The sequence below is a fragment of the Bos javanicus genome, chromosome 14 (assembly GCF_032452875.1).
Source record: "Bos javanicus breed banteng chromosome 14, ARS-OSU_banteng_1.0, whole genome shotgun sequence".
Lineage (NCBI taxonomy): Eukaryota > Metazoa > Chordata > Mammalia > Artiodactyla > Bovidae > Bos > Bos javanicus.
In genome coordinates this window covers 62466387-62484353 of record NC_083881.1, presented here as the reverse complement: position 1 = coordinate 62484353, position 17967 = coordinate 62466387, and the positions used below count along the sequence as shown (strand labels likewise).

At 41.8% G+C, this 17967-nt stretch overlaps 1 protein-coding gene across 5 annotated transcripts in view; it reads right to left on the bottom strand.

Moving 5' to 3' along the window:
- NCALD (neurocalcin delta) overlaps positions 1–17967 on the bottom strand; it is a 468302-nt gene that overhangs the window by 350040 nt on the left and 100295 nt on the right. For 2 of the 5 annotated variants that reach the window (XM_061439260.1, XM_061439261.1), the window contains exon 1: positions 634–685. The exons of the other annotated variants lie outside the window; for them this stretch is intronic. The gene's annotated coding sequence lies outside the window, so the exon portion shown is untranslated. Of the gene's footprint in view, positions 1–633; positions 686–17967 lie in introns of those variants that run through there. 5 annotated transcript variants of the gene reach the window in all.

Genomic DNA, 17967 nt, shown 5'->3' with positions numbered 1-17967 from the left:
TGGCCTGGAAGAAAGCAGACATCTGTGCTGCAAACTGCCTATGGGAGAGACAACTGGCATGGAACCTCAGGAGTTCTCGAGAGCTGAGGGTGCTCCCGGCCAAAGGCTAGCAAGGAAGGAGGGATGTCAGTCCTACAACCTCAAGGAAATGAATCCAGCCAACAACCAGTGATCTGAGAAGACAGCCCTGAGCCTCAGATGACAGCCCCAGCTGCCACTGGATTTCAGCCTGAGATGACCTTGAGCAGGATCCAGCTAGCCTATGCCGGACTCCTGACCCCCAGGAACTAAGAGATAATAAATTTGTGTTATTTGAAGTCCAAGCCCCCAACAATAGAAAACTAATGCAATGACCATCCTGGTGACATTATCAGCACATGTGCTGCTAAAGTTCTTTCTCATACTTCTACTCTCTTCAGAAGGAGTGCCTGTCCATAACATTCACCCCTAAGGAACACAGAAAGGGATAATTGATATCTGTTTAATACTTTGGAGTTCATTGAACCTTCACATGAAATCTCACTTGAATTTTTCATCATTAATCTGAAGGAGTCCAGGCAGTGATGATTAGAAACAAAGATTCAGGAGCCATGCTGCCTGAATTCGACTCCCTCTTCTCCCCCACTTACTCACCAGATGTGCTCAAGCCAATTCCTTGACTTCTCTGTGCCTCAGTTTCCTCACCTATAAAACAATATGATAAAAGCCTAGCTCCTATTAAGCACTGGACAAGTGTTTATTGTTCTTGTAATCAATGCTGGAATCTAAATACACCACAAAAGCACAACTAACTTTGCTTGTTTCCTGCTATAAAACATTGCAAGAACTAAAGCCTATGGTTTTAGCAGGTTCTACAACATTGAGTGAAAGTCACTCAGTCGTGTCCAACTCTTTGCAACTCCATGGACTATACACAGTCCATGGAATTCTCCAGGCCAGAATACTGGAGTATTCTGAATGAACTCCAGAATTCCAGAACACTGGAGTGTGTTTTCCTGGAGAAAAGTAACCCACATCAGGGAAAGAACAGATTTCCACCATTTACCTATTGTCCTGAGTAGAATGTTAAGGAGGGTGGGGTATGGGGGGATGAACACAGGCAAGAAAGAATGAGCTTTTTGCACCCCCTAGAAAAGACCACAGCTCCAGGGGCAAGCAGGAGTGTGACCAGGTAAATCAAATCCTGGTTCCAACAGAATTCTGGATTTGAGATGAGACACAGATGCAAGTGGGTTCATGATGCTATAATTAGACTCACACAGCCCACATCACACACACTCTGGAGCGTAGACGGGCTGCCATGTTGACTAGCTGCAACAGGCGTTCCTCCCAGGTAAACTCAGTCACAGAAAATCCATTAAAAAACCAGTTGGCGGAGGGTTGGCAATGCCTCCCAAGGGGCTGCCAAATCCATGTGTGACAATAGTGGTCTTGTCACTGGGATTGTTCAAGGTGAGCTGCTAGAGTATCCACCTTCATAATATGGAGACAGGCCACTTTCTAGTTCAAAGAGTACCCCGCCAGGCTGTCCCACAGGTCAGGGCTGCTGTGGACATGAGGGTGCTTTAGTTTGTGGGCACCGCTTTGGTTGTACTCTGGAGAAGTTGAAGGGATAAAGGCATATCTGCCCAATGTGTTTTGGTCCCATTATATCACTGACCAAAGGCCTACTTAGTCATCCCTCATCTTCTTGACTAATTTCTCAATTTAAGTGTTAAAGAACTCTTGTCAGTGTGGAGGGAAAATGTGAGTATATCCTTTTTGTGTGTGTGTGTGTGTGTGTGTGTAATAAATGCCCCTCTTTTGTCTCTACTTGTGCACAGCCCTCACCTGAGCAGCCTTCATGCCACAGAGAGATGAGGCCCTTTATTTCTGATACTCTCCCATCACTCCTCTCAGGGATTCCCAGGTGGCGCTAGTGGTAAAGAACCTGCCTGCTAATGCAGGAGACATAAGAGACACAGGTTCAATCCCTGGGTCGGGAAGATTCCCTGGAGGAGGGCATGGAAATCCACTCCAGTATTCTTGCCTGCATAATCCCATGGACAGAGGAGCCTGGTGAGTTACAGCCCATGGGGTTGCAAACGGGGGTCGCAAAGTGTCAGACAAGACTGAAGCAACTTAGCACGCATCACTCCTCTTCCCACTAAACAATCAGTCGTGGACAAAGGAAATGGAAAACTACAAAAAGGAACTTTACCTTATCTCCTAATCACTCAAAGACATATTGATTCATTTCAGAGCATTTACCTTAATTCACACTGGAAGCTATCCCGAAAGATCCAAAAGGAGGTAGGAAAGCTTCAGTGCCTGCAGGTGTGCAGTTAACCCACAACAACTATGTGATCAGGTTGAAAGGAACAAGCCTAGATGACTTGGCTTTTAAAACATTGTGCAGACCTACCAGCCAAACAAAAATCTCACCCGTGGGCCACGGGTGGCTTGGGGCCACTTTTGTAAGGACCCCTGACCTAGAGAGTAGGAAGTTCTTTCAAAAGCCAGTTTGATACGAGGAATGCAGACCCCCAAGCAAAGACAGGAGGAGCTCAAAAGAGAAAGTCAAAGCAACTGAAACTGCTCTCTGAAAACTGCCAGCCCAGCTGATAGGTAAACTCAGAATTCTCCACTTGGCATGGCCTGGAAGTCTAGGGACAGGCTGCAATGACACACCAGTCTAAACACAGAGGGCTGCAATCAAGAGCAAATGCCTCCCTGCTGGAACCCAATTACCCTTGAGATTTTGACCAAAGAAAAACATTTCCTCTTTCTAATCAAAAAAAAAAAATCCAATCACTACTATGGTAGAGTGGGTTTCAAGCCATTTAGCTCCTCTAATCAGGGCATTACCCATTGAGTAGAGGTCTTTTTCCTGGGAAGAACTCCCTGCTAAAATCCCTCTGAGAGCACATTTAGCCCTAGCTTGGTCCAGACCTAACAGCACACACAGTCCTCCGTGAGTGTAGTCTGTGGATTACGTATGTGGCAACGTGTCAAAATGAGAACTTTTCTCTCAGTTTAGAGACGACAAACCCATGGCAAACTTTTAGTGCCCAATAACCAGTGACAGAATGCAGACCCCTCACCTTCAACAAGAATATCAAAGAGAGAGACGAGAGGGAGACAACTGAGAAAATCATTTGTGAGAAGGATTTATTTGGAGAGAGCTATATTTTTAACCCCTGGGAAAGAGGTGAAGGCCAGCTATTTCCACTTCAAGCCTGGTGAAGGGCAGTTTACTCCTGCACTGCAGAAGTCACCTTGGATTGAAAATCCTACAAGGTGGGAAGCGGACTTGAGTGGCCGACCTGAGTTCAAGGACATACTGGAAGCAGATGGGCCTGCACTCCCAGAGCTCATCAGTGCAAAGAACGCTTGCATATTTCCGGTGACAAAGTGGACAGGGGGCTGTGTGAGGGCTGGTGTGAGGTCACCTGAGGGCCTTCTAGTAGGGTCTCCTAGATGCTTGATGAAAGCTAGAGGTGACTCTAGATTCCTTGGGATGAAGAGGGAGTAAATGAAGAGTCAAAGAAGAGACGGTGCATCGTCTGCATAAAGAGAACTACACTGGGGAAAGGCCCCAGTGATTAGAGCCGCACGCAGGGGTGGGAGTGTGGGTGGGAGTGGGAGTGTGGGGCTGGGGAAGTGGGTAGTCTCTGAAGAGTCTATAAAAACACCCAGGAGGAAAAACTTTAGCCTTAAATACCTGCCAGATCCAGAGACTATAAAGCTGTGTGACAGCAATGACGTCAAGTCAAAACTTTCTGGCTCCCCTCATCTTTCCATTCTGACAAGGAGGATTCGAGCAGCCGCTGGGATGGGAGGAAAAAGAAAACACGCGTGAAGGGACCGAGCACACCCCTTCTCTGTGTGTGCCAGGAGAGGACCCACCACAGCAAAGTGCCCTGCCAACGAAAAGGTCCCCTGAGACTTACCTTAGATTTACTGTCATCAAGGTATTAAAAGCGAACTGTAAACTCACCTCTCACACAAGGAAGTCATTTTGGTCATACCTGCTTATTCTTGTTTAAACTTTTCATCACATAATTATGGGCATCTAACTGGATTCCTCAAGTAGCATATGGCCCATGTGAGTCCTTGACTCATTTCCATTTGAGGATAATATTTTGCTGAAGTTTAAGCTTTGGAAAATCTTCTTTAATGAGAAAGAATTTAGAGGGTTTGGTGGGCTTGTTTGGTTGGTGGGTTTAGTTTTGTTTTTTGATGTTCTTCCTCCTGCTTTCTATATTTCTAATTGTTCCCATAGAGTTGATAGTTATCTTGTCCTTAATCTAGCAGCAAGTATCTGTACTATTGATTCAACATTACTAGGTCATCATGGATTGAAAATCTGGGTGTTAGCAAATTGCTGTAAAAATAATTTAAGTCCGAGGATTGGAGGCTTGGACAAGGAAAACTCAAAGAAGTGGGGACAACTAAGTGACCTGAACTTGGAATTAAAATGTAAAAGGCAAAATGTCAGGAGGTTAGCAAGCAGCTGTTCTCCATTTCTATCACAGATAGAATTTTTTTTTAATAAAAAAATGCAGCTACCTATGTTGTACTAAATCAGGTTGGAGGTAGAAGGAGGGGTTGGAAGGGGAATGTTTTGTAGCTGTTCATTTTCTTTGCTTCCTTGTCCCTTCCTGAAAGGCCAAGCCAGAAAGATGACACCCAGCTGCTACTCCTAAACTCTAGGACTTCGGTTGCATCACTACTGGGAGGAAAACTGATTCTATCATTGGTTCAAGAACTCTAATTTGCTTCAAATGACTGATGGTAAAATACTATCAGAATCTCTGAGTTAACACTCAGAAGTATGTTAGAATCTCAATATATTTTCAGTTACTTGCCATCAGCTATGGCCTTCATTTTAAGCAGAACGTGTTAAAACAACATATGGAAAATTGCTATGTGAGTTATTTTAAAGTAATTCTTTTTTTAAGGAATTTACGTCTAATTAAGTCTGATAAAATACTAGAAGAGAGAGAGAGAAGAGGAGTTTGGGAAGACAGCTGGAGAGTCTGTAGAGTTTTTATTTACAACTTTAAATAACGAATAAAGTGACCCCCCAAAAAGGAGTTAATCCTTGCTAGGATTAACAAGGAATTTGAGGACTCAGAGAAGTGGTTCAGGAAGAGAAGAACATTTGGGAAACTGCTGTCCTGGGCTGAGGAAAAAGCTCAGCATAACTTCTCCAGGCATGGGAAGGAAAGGACCACACCTCATTCTACAAATGGAGTTAGCAGGGTGAAGAGGGGTGGTTGACATATTGAACACATGTTTCTATAAGTTAGAAAGAATTTTTGTGACCAATCAGAAGGGACTCCAAAAGGCATCCAAAGAGTTGCATGGGGGAAATTTAAGAAGGATTCCTTTAACATTTGGAGAGGATCTTTATTATCAAGTGCATAGCCTTGGAGCAAGTCTATATGAGTTGGATTGTAGCAATGTCAGTAGCTGTGTGAGTCTAGGCAAGTTACTGGTCTTCTCAAGCCTTCAATTTTGATACTAATAAAACAGGGATGCTAACAGAATCTACTAGGTAAGGGGCTGTGAGATGTCAGTGTATTAGTATGTGAGAAGTGCTTAGAAGAAGGCCTTGCACAGAGGGGGTGCCCTGAAGTGCACAGATTTCAGGAGACAACAACTCTACCAAAAAACGGATGAAGAAAACAGAGGAGAAAAACAAGGCTCACAAAGGTTAGCAACTGTTTAAAATCAAACTTAAGTCTCTATTTCTAAACTCAGGGCTTCCCACCATAATGCACTGCTGCCATGAAACCAAGGTTGTTGCTGTCATTCAGTCGCTCAGTTGTGTCCGACTCTTTACAACCCCATGGTCTGCAGCACGTGAGGCTTCCCTGTCCTTCACTATGTCCATTGAGTCAGTGATGCCATCCAACCGTCTCATCCTCTGTTGCCCCCCTTTCCTCTTGCCCTCAATCTTTCCCAGCATCAGGGTCTTGGCCAGTGAGTTGGCTCTTTGCATCAGGCGGCCAAAGTATTGGAGCTTCGGCTTCAGCATCTGTCCTTCCAATGAATATTCAGGATTGATTTCCTATAGGATTGAGTGGTTTGATCTCCTTGCTCTCCAAGGGACTCTCAAGAGTCTTCTCCAGCACCACAGTTTGAAAGCATCAGTTCTTTGGTGCTCTGCCTTCTTTAATGTCCAGCACCGTAACTGAAAGGGACCAAGTCTAGCTTCCCCTCCTTTTGCTTCTATGGGCTATACTCTGAGGGAAGGTCATTGAGTAATGACCAAAATGTTGAGAACTGCCTCATTCAAAGGCATCTTAAAAGAAAACATAATGATTCCAGTCCACTGACCCTGGAGACAGAGAGTCTTGGCTCAAATCTCAGCTCCATTTCTACAGCAGCCCTGTGACCCTGAAAAGGCTTTTAACCTCACTGAAACATAGCCTAGGAGTATTATGTGCCCATCTGAATGAGTGCATGTGAGAATAACATTAAAAATTCTTACATTTTATTCTTTGTTACATAACTGAGTTATATGTAATGCTTTACAAATAAAATGTGATTTGTGTAGAAAAAAAAAAGCACTGATACATGGTAAACCTTCAGATTTTACCTGTGCTTGTCATCATCATCAACAACAGGGTTCAGCTATCCAACTGATATTTGAATTTCCTCTACACCACTGACTTTTCAATTTCCTCTCATCAAAACTCATGGAGGGGAAAAAAATACTAGCCACATGTGGTACTAAGCCCCTGAAATGTGGCTAATGCAACTGAGGAATTGAATGTTGACTTTTATTTTATTTTAATTAAATTAAAAGTCACATGTGGAAAGTAGCTTCTGTACTGGTGTGTATCTAGAACTTATCATGGTACATCCTAATGACTTTAATGTAAAGAAAATGATAATAAAAGGTGCCATTACTTGAATATTTATCGGGGGTCAGGCATTAGTCTAAGCCCTTTATATAAGGCAATGGCACCCCACTCCAGTACTCTTGCCTGGAAAATCCCATGGATGGAGGAGCCTGGTGGGCTGCAGTCCATGGGGTCGCACAGAGTCGGACACGACTGAAGCGACTTAGCAGCAGCATATGCATTATGTGATTTACTTCTCAGACAGTTCAGCCTGGGAAGTACCATTATTATGTCCTATTTTCGACTGAAGAAACTGAGATCCCAGCTAGTACGTCATAAAGTTGAGGTTCAAACCCAGGTCTGCCCCCAGAGCACAGAGCTGAGCTGTATTCCTTCCCACAACAATATCCACTGGCAATGTGTGTGTGTGTGTGTCTGTTTTTAATTTCAGTGGGTAGGAAAAAGAGCTGTATGAAAGACTCAAAAATAAATGACTCTTTGTCTATCCTTTAAAAAATTTCCTCTACTTAGTGCCCCAGACTGGCCTCTAAAAGAAGGAAAATTCTGAGTGAGGACTCTTCCAGTTCTAAAAACAAATGTCTCTGTGGCCCATCTGAAGCTATGATACTATTTTTACACTTACTTTAGGTTTTTTTCTTGCCTGCTTCTGAGAGGATTTGGGGGGGATTATAGATTAAGACATGTGAAGATCATAAAAAGCAGAGGTCATTTGGAAAAAAATTAATGGGTTAAAGATTTTAAGCACCTGATTTCTGAAACAGAGAACTGACAAAAGCTTTCCAGCTAAGGCAATTAATTTATATTATTATGAACACATACTTAATAAAAAGGTGGAGGCATTAGCTTATGCACAGGACCTGTTGTTCTTTGTTTTTTCCAGACAATGAAATCTATCAAATTGGTATATGGTTTTCATTAAAGACACGGCTTGCTCATGTAATTTTCGTCTCTCTTTCAAACAAACAAACAAATAAAAATAGATAATATTGCAGGAAAATATAACTCAGTAAAGGCGGTTCTCTGAGAAGAGAAGCCACATAGCTCAAGAGCTCATTGAGAGTGTGTGAGTGTCCTTCTGCCCATGTCTGTCTGCACTAATTCAGACGTGGCTTGCCTGCAGGGTCCTCTCTGAATGGGCTCTTCTGTCCATTGTTGCTGATAACCACTCAAAACTGGACTAAGGGTTAATAGGCCCCTCCACTACCATAAAGGATGAGAAATGTGGCCACTTGGCTCTACAAATATGTTCTTTCATGTCAACGTGGGAAATCTTTATCAACGAAGAACTGCCTGTTGTCACTTACTTGCAGTTGAACTGAATTTGTGCATGCGTGTGTGTGTAAAGCTTTAAGTGTATTGAATTTGTGTTTCTGTCTCATTATTTGAAGAAGAAAAATAATCATAATTAATCACACACAAACACTAATTTGAAACAATAACTTCTATGGGGATTTTCTAAAGAGTAATGATTTGTCTTTATCAGATCAAACAGTTAGAGAAGTTGGTTGTCTCTTACCCCTCAGTTCACAGCTGCCTCTAACCCACTTTTTCCTTCCTATTTTCCTTGAGCTGGTTGTAGAGAATTAAGTTAAAGAGGATAAAGAAATGCAAAGCCTAAAAAAATAAAAATAAAGAAATCCAAAGCCTTTGACAGCCTCACTGTACTCTCAATTCCATAGAGAAGTAAAAGGAAAACTTCATCTATAATTTTTGTTGTGAGGTGCTTTATATGCCTAAATTTAATCCTCATGAGTCTCTCAATGGTAGGTATGATCCTTATTGCTATATTAGAAATGAAAAGCACAGGTAAATCACCCAAGATTTCACAGCCTATATGTGTTGCAGCTAGAATCAAAACCAAGATGGTCCATCCCAGATATGATCAAAGTCTTTAAACTGTTAGTCCTTGACAGAAGGGACCCTGACTATGTTGAACATCTGTGTGCTGGGCCCAGCACACAGTAGCATTCAAGCAATACTGGCAGACTGACCAGCTGAGCGTTCCTTACCCCTGCTTCTTTTGGTTATACCACAGCTGTGCTCTAAATTGGTAACTTGAATAGAAATTCCAAAAAATCTTCCAATTATTGCTAAACTATCACTTCCTCCTTTCAAGAGTCTTCTTTATTCTAAGGATAAAGGGATCCATCAATCTATTCATTCTTCTATACTACTTTTATCCAGTCGACAAATATTTCAGTGCAGTGTAAGCAACTGTGGGAATATACATTCTAAGAATTATGTCTCTAGGTTATATAAAGTGGCTGAATTGCTGTTCTTCCATAAACAGGACTGAGTTTCAAAAAATTAATGAATGTTAACAAGAATGGAAATAGATTAAGACCTAGATGTTGCAATCATACACTACCTATTCGTTTTTAATTAACAGACTTTTTCAGAGCAGCTTTAGGTTTACTGAAAAATTGTACAAAATTCCCATATACATCCCTCCTGCTCCACTCCACTCCATAAATTTCCCCTATTATTAAATCCAATGTTAATGTTGTGCATTTGTTACAATTGATGAGTCAATACTGATAAATTATTTTTAACTAAAGCTCATGGTTTACATTAGGGTTCACTGTCTGTTATACATTCTATGGATTTTGACAAATGTATAATGATATATATCCAGCACCACAGTATCAAACACAACAGTTTCACTGCCCAGAAAATCCTCTGTGCTCCACCCATTCACCCTTCCCTCTATCCTAACCCCTGAACATCACTGACCATTTTATTGTCTCCATAGTTGGGAGACAATTTTCCAGAGCATTGATATAGTTGGTATCATACGGTAGATAGCTCTTTCAGACTGGCTTCTTCATTTAGGAATACGCGTTTATTGTTGAATACTATTCCATTGTATGAATGTACCAGTTTATTCATTCACCTACTGAAGAACATCTTGGTTACTTTCAAGTTTGGACAACTATAAAACAAAGCTGCTAAAACATTTGGAGGGACATATGTTTCTAATTTATTTGGATAAATAACAAGGAACATGATTGTTGGATTGTATGGTATGAATATGTTAAACCCGCCAAACTGTTTCCCCAAATACCTGTACCATTTTGCATTCCCAAGAGCAATAAACAGGAAGTCCTACTGGCTCACAGTCTTACCAACATCTGATACTGTTAGGGTTTTGGATTTTAGGTGCGTAGTGGTATCCAAGTGTGTTTTCACTTGCAATCTCTAATGGCATATGACGTTGGACATACTTTCCAAAGCTCACTGTCATCTGTACCCCTTTTTGGTTGAAGCGTCTGTTAGCTCTTCTGTCCATTTTTTACTTCTTTGTTTTCTTATTGTTGAGTTGTAAGAACTTACAATCATTTTTCACTGTTATAAAAACATAAAGCCTTGCTCTCTGCTCTATAATTTTCTTCTTGATTTTGTCAACTAGATCCTGGAACTCAACTGCTGCTTTTCCAATGTCACCAAGTTCTATGTCAAGATCAGAGTTAAAACTCTTATTCAATGCCCTGTACTCCATAAGGCTGCAGGGATAGGACAACTGGAAGAAATGAGGGAATTGTCTCAACAACGCCTTGAACAGTCTCAGCCCATGACCAAGCTGTCAGAACAAAGAAGTCAAAAACCACAGTGCACCATGCAGAATCCTAATGCAGTGCATTAGGCTAACATCATGCCCCATTATTTCAGTATTTTTAAAACATGAGACATCCTAAAGGTATTATTACTCTAGTGAGTTCATTCCAAACGATAATGAGGATCTATGTCAAAATAGAAATTTCAACAAAAATTTAAATAAAGAAGGTCTTCAAAAGGATAGAACAAACTTTCTAACTTGCCACAGAGAATTAATATCTACCAGAATTTTTCTGTCTAGAAAGTAACCGAATTTAATGTTCTTTGGATTTTTATCAGCAGCAAGGTAAACAGGAAGAATCACTCAGAAGCACTTTTATGAAGTTCTACAAAGAAATAAGTCTCAAGCATTTCATGGTTGGCAGCTTAAGATAATTTTTCATATTTTTAAGGGAAAAATTTCTTAGTTCTTTTGACATGTTGATAACATGTACCACAGATCTCAGTAATTACAGCAGATAAACCCTGATGAAGCAGTTGAGAAGATTATAGCCTAAGAATATCAGGACAGAAAAGTAAAAACACTCCCATTGGGTTGTGCCCTTTTTATCTAATGCATTTGGACCTAAAAAAATTACAGATTACAGACCTCTATTCACAGGCTCTCTCTTGATTGCCTAAGGATCGGGCCCACCTACCAGGACAACCTTCTGATTTCAGCCCTGAAGGCATTTCCCTTTCTCTCATCCAGCACTCTGGGAGAAGGCAATGGCAACCCACTCCAGTACTCTTGTCTGGAAAATCCCATGGGCGGAGGAGCCTGGTGGGCTGCAGTCCATGGGGTCGCTAAGGAGTTGGACCCGATTGAGTGACTTCACTTTCACTTTTCACTTTCTTGCATTGGAGAAGGAAATGGCAACCCACTCCAGTGTTCTTGGCTGGAGAATCCCAGGGACAGTGGAGCCTGGTGGGCTGCTATCTATGGGGTCGCACAGAGACGGACACGAATGAGTGGCTTCACTTTCAATTTTCACTTTCATGCATTAGAGAAGGAAATGGCAACCCACTCCAGTGTTCTTGCCTGGAGAATCCCAGGGACAGCGGAGCCTGGTGGGCTGCCGTCTATAGGGTCACACAGAGTCGGACATGACTGAAGCAACTTAGTAGCAGCAGCAGCTGCAGCATCCAGCACTCTGCTGTCTCTAAACATTCTCACTTGGCATTGCCTCAGAAGGTAAGGACAGCTTAAAGTAGTTAAATCCACATATAATCCAGGAAGTTTATTTTACCTAAAAGCTTCTGCCTCTGGCCTCACTTGCTAACAAGTTCCAAAATGAACAAAGCTGAATCTGACCTCTCTGTTTTACCACATTTGGAACTGGACAGGTGCCAGCAAACTTTTCTAATAAAGGGCTGGGTAGTTAATCTTTTACATTTCATGGGCCATACAGTCCCTGTTGCTATTACTCAGTTCCACAAAAGCACCACAAAAGCAGCACCACAAAAGCAGCCATGGACAAGCTGAAAAGGAATCCATGTGGCTGCAGATTTTATTTCAATAAAACTCTATCCATGGACAAGGAAATTTGAATTTAATATAATTTTCACATGTCATGAAATATTACGCTTCTTTTGATTTCTAAATGTAAAAACCATTCTCAGCTCAAAGGTTACACAAAAACAAGCATCAGGCCAGATGTACCTCACAAGTCCTAATTTGCCTTAAAAGAAATCTCAAAAAATGTGATAGTCACACAAAAAACAGGAGCCAGGTCCTTATATTAGAACAACCTAAGAAATCCTATGAGGAGACAAGCTTCCAAATGACAATATAAAGAACAATATGCCTCAGAAATCTGGGGTATGTATATTTAAAAAGTCATCATAGATGCTATAATCTCATTTCATATGTGCTACAAAATTCAAGAAATCTTAAAAATTTAAAGAAATCTTGATTTCTTTAAAATCTAATTTATAACATCCTCCTTATTTAAAAGTTGGTAAAATATTAAGTATTTAAATACTAATAAGAAACATTAATTTTTTAATATTGATTTTAAATATTAAACACTCAAAACTGGGATAGTTAAACATATTATCTCTACCCTTAACTGGCTATTTAAAGCAGCATATTAAAAGATAAATATGAAGAGAGTGCTAATAAGTAACACTGCTTGACCTCTTACTCTACGCCAGGCACTAGATTAACTATTTTCCATATGTAATTCATTTAATCTTCACAGAAACTCTAGAGGTTGATCACTGTTATCCCCATTTTATAGTGGGGGAAACTGAGGCACAAAATTAATAAATGGTGGAGCCAGGATCCAAGCCTAGGCAGTCTAACTCTGAAGCTGGCATCATAAAACACCTGGAAATACTAACAAATGTCAAGTTGCTGCTGCTGCTGCTAAGTCACTTCAGTCGTGTCCGACCTTGTGCAACCCCATAGACGGCAGCCCACCAGGCTCCCCTGTCCCTGGGATTCTCCAGGCAAGAACATTGGAGTGGGTTGCCATTTCCTTCTCCAAGCATGTCAGGTTGGTTAGATGTTATTTCTCTTTGATTCAGGGATGTCTTGAGGTTTAAATGGCCTCTCATTCTTTTAGGCATTTATGTTTTACTTTCACGGATACATAAATACATATTTTTAAAGGCTCCTCAATTATAAAGCTGTGGAGTCACCAAATAAGAAAAAAATATAGATAAGGACTCCACCGAAGCATTCACAGAAGTTTAACTATCTATTCACATAAAAACTGTATTCTTTCAAGTTCTATCAGTATGCAATTATTACACAAATTGAGATTCTTTAACATCTTGCTTTCAAAGATATTAGAACATGGTAACTATCATTTTCTCACCCATCCTTATGGCATCACCTACAGATAATGAGCTAATACATCTTTCTTTCAGTCATTCCTTCAAACCTAAGTCACATTCATCTACAATAAGCTGAAAAAAGCCAATGGAACCACGTCTAACACTTTTGGACCCCACACCTTTTCCAGACAGTAGTAGCAGTTCTCACACTTACCAGGCATCTACAAATGGCCTGTTGTTCCCATACCTCAAAGTGAAAAGCCTGTATTAATGACAGAAAGAGAAAGCCCTGGAGCAGTGTCTGCATATAACAAGTGCTCGCTAAATATTAGCCATTATTAAGGATATAAAAACACACGTTTATTTGTTTTCCTTTAAGTGACTTGCTAAACAAAATGCCTGCCTTCTCCCTGGCACTCTGTATATGCATGCTCAGTCACTTCAGTCACGTCCAACTCTTTGAGACCCTATAGACTGTTGTCCACCAGGCTCCTCTGTCCATGGGATTCTCAAGGCAAGAATACTGGAGTGGGTTGCCATGCCCTCCTCCAGGGGAGTCCCCCAACCCAGGGATCAAACCCATGTCTCCTGTATCTCCTGCATTGCAGGTGGCTCAGATGGTAAAGCGTCTGCCTACAATGTGGGAGACCCAGGTTCAATCCCTGGGTCGGGAGAAGGAAATGGCAACCCACTCCAGTATTCTTGCCCGGAAAATCCCATGGACCAAAGAGCCTGGTAGGCTACAGTCCATGGGGTTGCAAAGAGTCGGACACGACTGAGCAACTTTCTTTCAGTTTCTTTCACTTTCACTTTCTTTTCCACTAGCACCACCTGGGAAGCCCTGCTCTGTATATGGTTGTACCAAATAAGCCCTGTGGATAAATCATCCCTTTCTGCTGAATAATCAGTTTACTAGTGGCAGACTGCATTTTGGGGGGCTCCAAAATCACTGCAGATGGTGATTGCAGCCATGAAATTAAAAGACACTTGCTCCTTGGAAGGAAAGTTATGACCAACCTAGATAGTATATAAAAAGCAGAGACATGACTTTGCCAACAAAGGTCCATCTAGTCAAGGCTATGGTTTTTCCAGTAGTCATGTATGGATGTGAGAGTTGGACTGTCATGAAAGCTGAGCCCTGAAGAATTGATGCTTTTGAACTGTGATGTTGAAGAAGATTGAGGGTCCCCTGGACTGCAAGGAGATCCAACCAGTCCATCCTAAAGGAGATCAGTCCTGGGTGTTCATTGGAAGGACTGATGTTGAAGCTGAAATTCTAATACTTTGGCTACCTGATGCGAAGAGCTGACTCATTTGAAAAGACCTTGATGCTGGCAAAGATTGAAGGCGGGAGGAGAAGGGGATGACAGAGGATGAGATGGTTGGATGGCATCACCAACACAATGAACATGGGTTTGAGTAAACTCTGGGAGTTGGTGATGGACAGGGAGGCCTGGTGTGTTGTGGTTCATGGGGTCGCAAAGAATTGGACACAACTGAGTGACTGAACTGAACTGAAGACGTGGCTGGATTGATTCTCTTTTCAGCAAATTAACGAAGAGCAGGAAATGATTAGTCATCTGTCAGTCAGCTGGTGTGAACTACACCACCTTACTCTTAAACACACAACACACCATTGTCTGAAATTTCACAATGAACAGCTGATAGAACAAAAGTAAACCTAAATCTAATTGCTCTCGCCTTTCTGCTGCTCTTTTTTTATTTCTGGATAGATCTTGGTAAACCAGACTTTTATTAGAACCTCATTTTCCCCACCTCCTGTTGTTATAGAATAAAACAGAGCCCCCGAGCACACGAGAGGCACAAGGCAAAGACTCAGATATGAGTTTCATTATATCCTTAGTTATCTCTTAGATACAGATTTGTATGAAAAACATATATTTGGGGGAGTAACTCAGTACTCTTCCAGGAGCTCAGTATGCCAGACACATTTTTAAAGCCTTAACATTTTGAATGTCTTTTAAGCACACTTCTCAGAAATTATCCAAAAGGAAAAATAACATCATAAGATATATGAAAAGATTAACTATGCTGTTCATTTTCTGAAATTTTTACAAAGAATTTGTGTCACTCCCCTAGTAAGAACAGTGGGGTTTATGCTTGTTTTTTTAGTTTAAGAGAATGAGCTTTGGGATGAAATAGCCCTGAGTCAGAACTCAGAAACTGCCCGCTTAATAGCTACATGACCTTCAGGAAGTCACCTAGCTTCTTGAGTGCTAGCCTGGAGATCTGTGAAAATAGGAATAATGTACACCTCCCTCAAAGAGGATTTTGCATCAGTCCAGAGAGATAAAGTTCATTATAGAGCCTCGCACACCTACATTTCACTATCAATAAATGCAGTAAATGTACTTTTGAAAGAAAGGATGGATGAGTAAGTGAACAACTGAACAATCAATCCCAGAGGCTCTATGTGGAGCTGGTCAGTGCTAGTGAGAAGAACAGATCAGTAGGGAATAGTGAAAACAGTCAAAACTCTAAATCAACACCATCAGAGAGAGTTATCAGTGCATCTTATCTTGAAAATATTCACCAGTGAGCATGAGCCTGACCACTTACATTTCAGGGCAACCTCAGCAGGTCAAACCAAAGACCAAAGCCAGGTTTCCTTGAGATCTGCCCATCTGGGTAACCAGCTTCTAAGATGGCCCCCATTTCCTCATATTCCTGCCTCTGTGCAATTCTCTCCCACATTAGTCCAGGGCTGCCTCTGTGACCACTAGGATATGCAGAAGCAATGCTCTCTCCCTTCTGAGGTTAGATTATGAAAGGCTGCAGCTTCCATCTGGGCCTGTCTTCTCTTGGATTCATTTTGGAGGAAGCCATGTCATAAGCAGCCCTATAGGCTCATCAGGGAAGGAACTGAAGCCTATCTGTATCCAGGTAAGTTAGCTTGGAAGTGGGTCCTCCAACCCCACTCAAGACTTCAGCCCCACCCAACAATGTAACAACCTCATGAGAGATTCTGAGCCAGAACCACCCAACTAAACCACTCCTGGATTCTTGACCTTAGAAGCTGTGTAAGATAAGTATTTGTGGTATGAAGCTTCTAACTTCTGGGGTAATTTTTTACACAGCAATAGATAACTAATACACCATTACAAGTAGAACAAGTCTTCAGGCTTCAGTATTATTACTGGACCCATTTTACAGATAATGACACTGAGGTACAATGAGGTCCAATGACCTTCCTAATGGCTACCCAACTAAGAAGGGTAAAACGAGGATTTGAACATAACTTTGCCTGAGTCCAGAACCAGTGCTTTTTAACCACCACACTATATATATTTTCCCACCTCCTCCTTCCCATCCCTGTCTACGGTAGTAGCCATGTGATCTTATAGCATTCCACAGTTCCTCTGTCATAGACAGCACTTACGTCATATTTTAATTTTCTGTTTGAGTCGTTCTTCCTTCCACCAGACTGTAAATTCCTAGAGGGTAGGAATCTGTCTATATTCATTCAACCATTTGACAGGGGTTTTATTGAGCCTACACTGTACTGGGCACTGGGAATACAATGACGACCATAGTCAAAACTCCATCCTTGGACAGCTCACAGTCTAGTAGAGGAGATAAGCATCTCTCAAATGAATATAAAACTACAACTGCAAATCGCTACACACAGGCTTTGTGCTGCATTTTTCCTAGAAAGAATCCTGAGAGGTGATCACTTTGAATGAGGCTGAAGTGGAAACTGTAGCAGTTATCCAGAGGAAAAGGAGAGGCAGGAAGGAGCCCCCTCATCCTCCCAGCAGAAAAACCACATACCCCAAGTTCTGAGATGGAGGGGAAAGGCTGTATTTGACAAACTGAAGGGAGACCATGGGAAGAAGAACAGAAGCCCCGGGAGAGGGTCATGGTGGGAGAAGGGGCAGGAGGAAGTACCCAGGGTGAACATGGGCTGTCATCTGCAGACCATGTTCAGGAACCTAACTGCTCCTAAAAGTAGCGGGAGCAGCGGCAAGGGCTGGGGCTGCATGGGTCACAGGGGACAAGAGCATCCTTGTGGCAGCAGTGCAAGGCACAGCCTGGAAGAAGGCTGTAGTGAAAGCAGGCAGATCCTTCAGAGGCAGTCGCCACAGGCAGCAGCGAAGTGATGGAAGCTCTTTCATCCTGGCCCCCAATGCCTTGCACAGCATCTTGCCTGGCACAGGGTCAACCCTCTGTACATAGTAACGGAAATGAAGCACTTGTTGAAAGAGTAGAACACGGTAACCTGCTGCAAACAAGAGAAAGAAAGGGCGCATAAGAGCTCTGAGACCTTCAGCACCCGGGAGTTCATAGAAATCTCCTCGGCTTTAAAGAGGGAGGTGCAGCATGGTTCAAAACACTCAGCGTGGAAGCGCCTATCAAACTTACCTGGTACATGTCAGCTTGCTATGTCAAGTTCTTCTTCCAAAACTCACTATATGTAAGTCACCCCTCATGATTACACGTAAAATAAGAAACAAATAAGGATTGTCTGAGACATGAAGCATTGTCTGGGCAGTATTTAAGCCACTCCAGGATCCATGAGTGACTGCCATTTAGTCAAGACAACCCCAGAGACCATTTTCTAAAGATGAAACAAAACACGGAACCAGGTGATGCTGGGCAACTCTCCAGTGTATAAACTTTGGGACTCCTTCACCAGTTTTATCCAAACCACAGCAAAATAAAGAGTAAGCTTTAAAAGCTTTAATTTTATGCTTTTTCCTTAAAGGTTCAA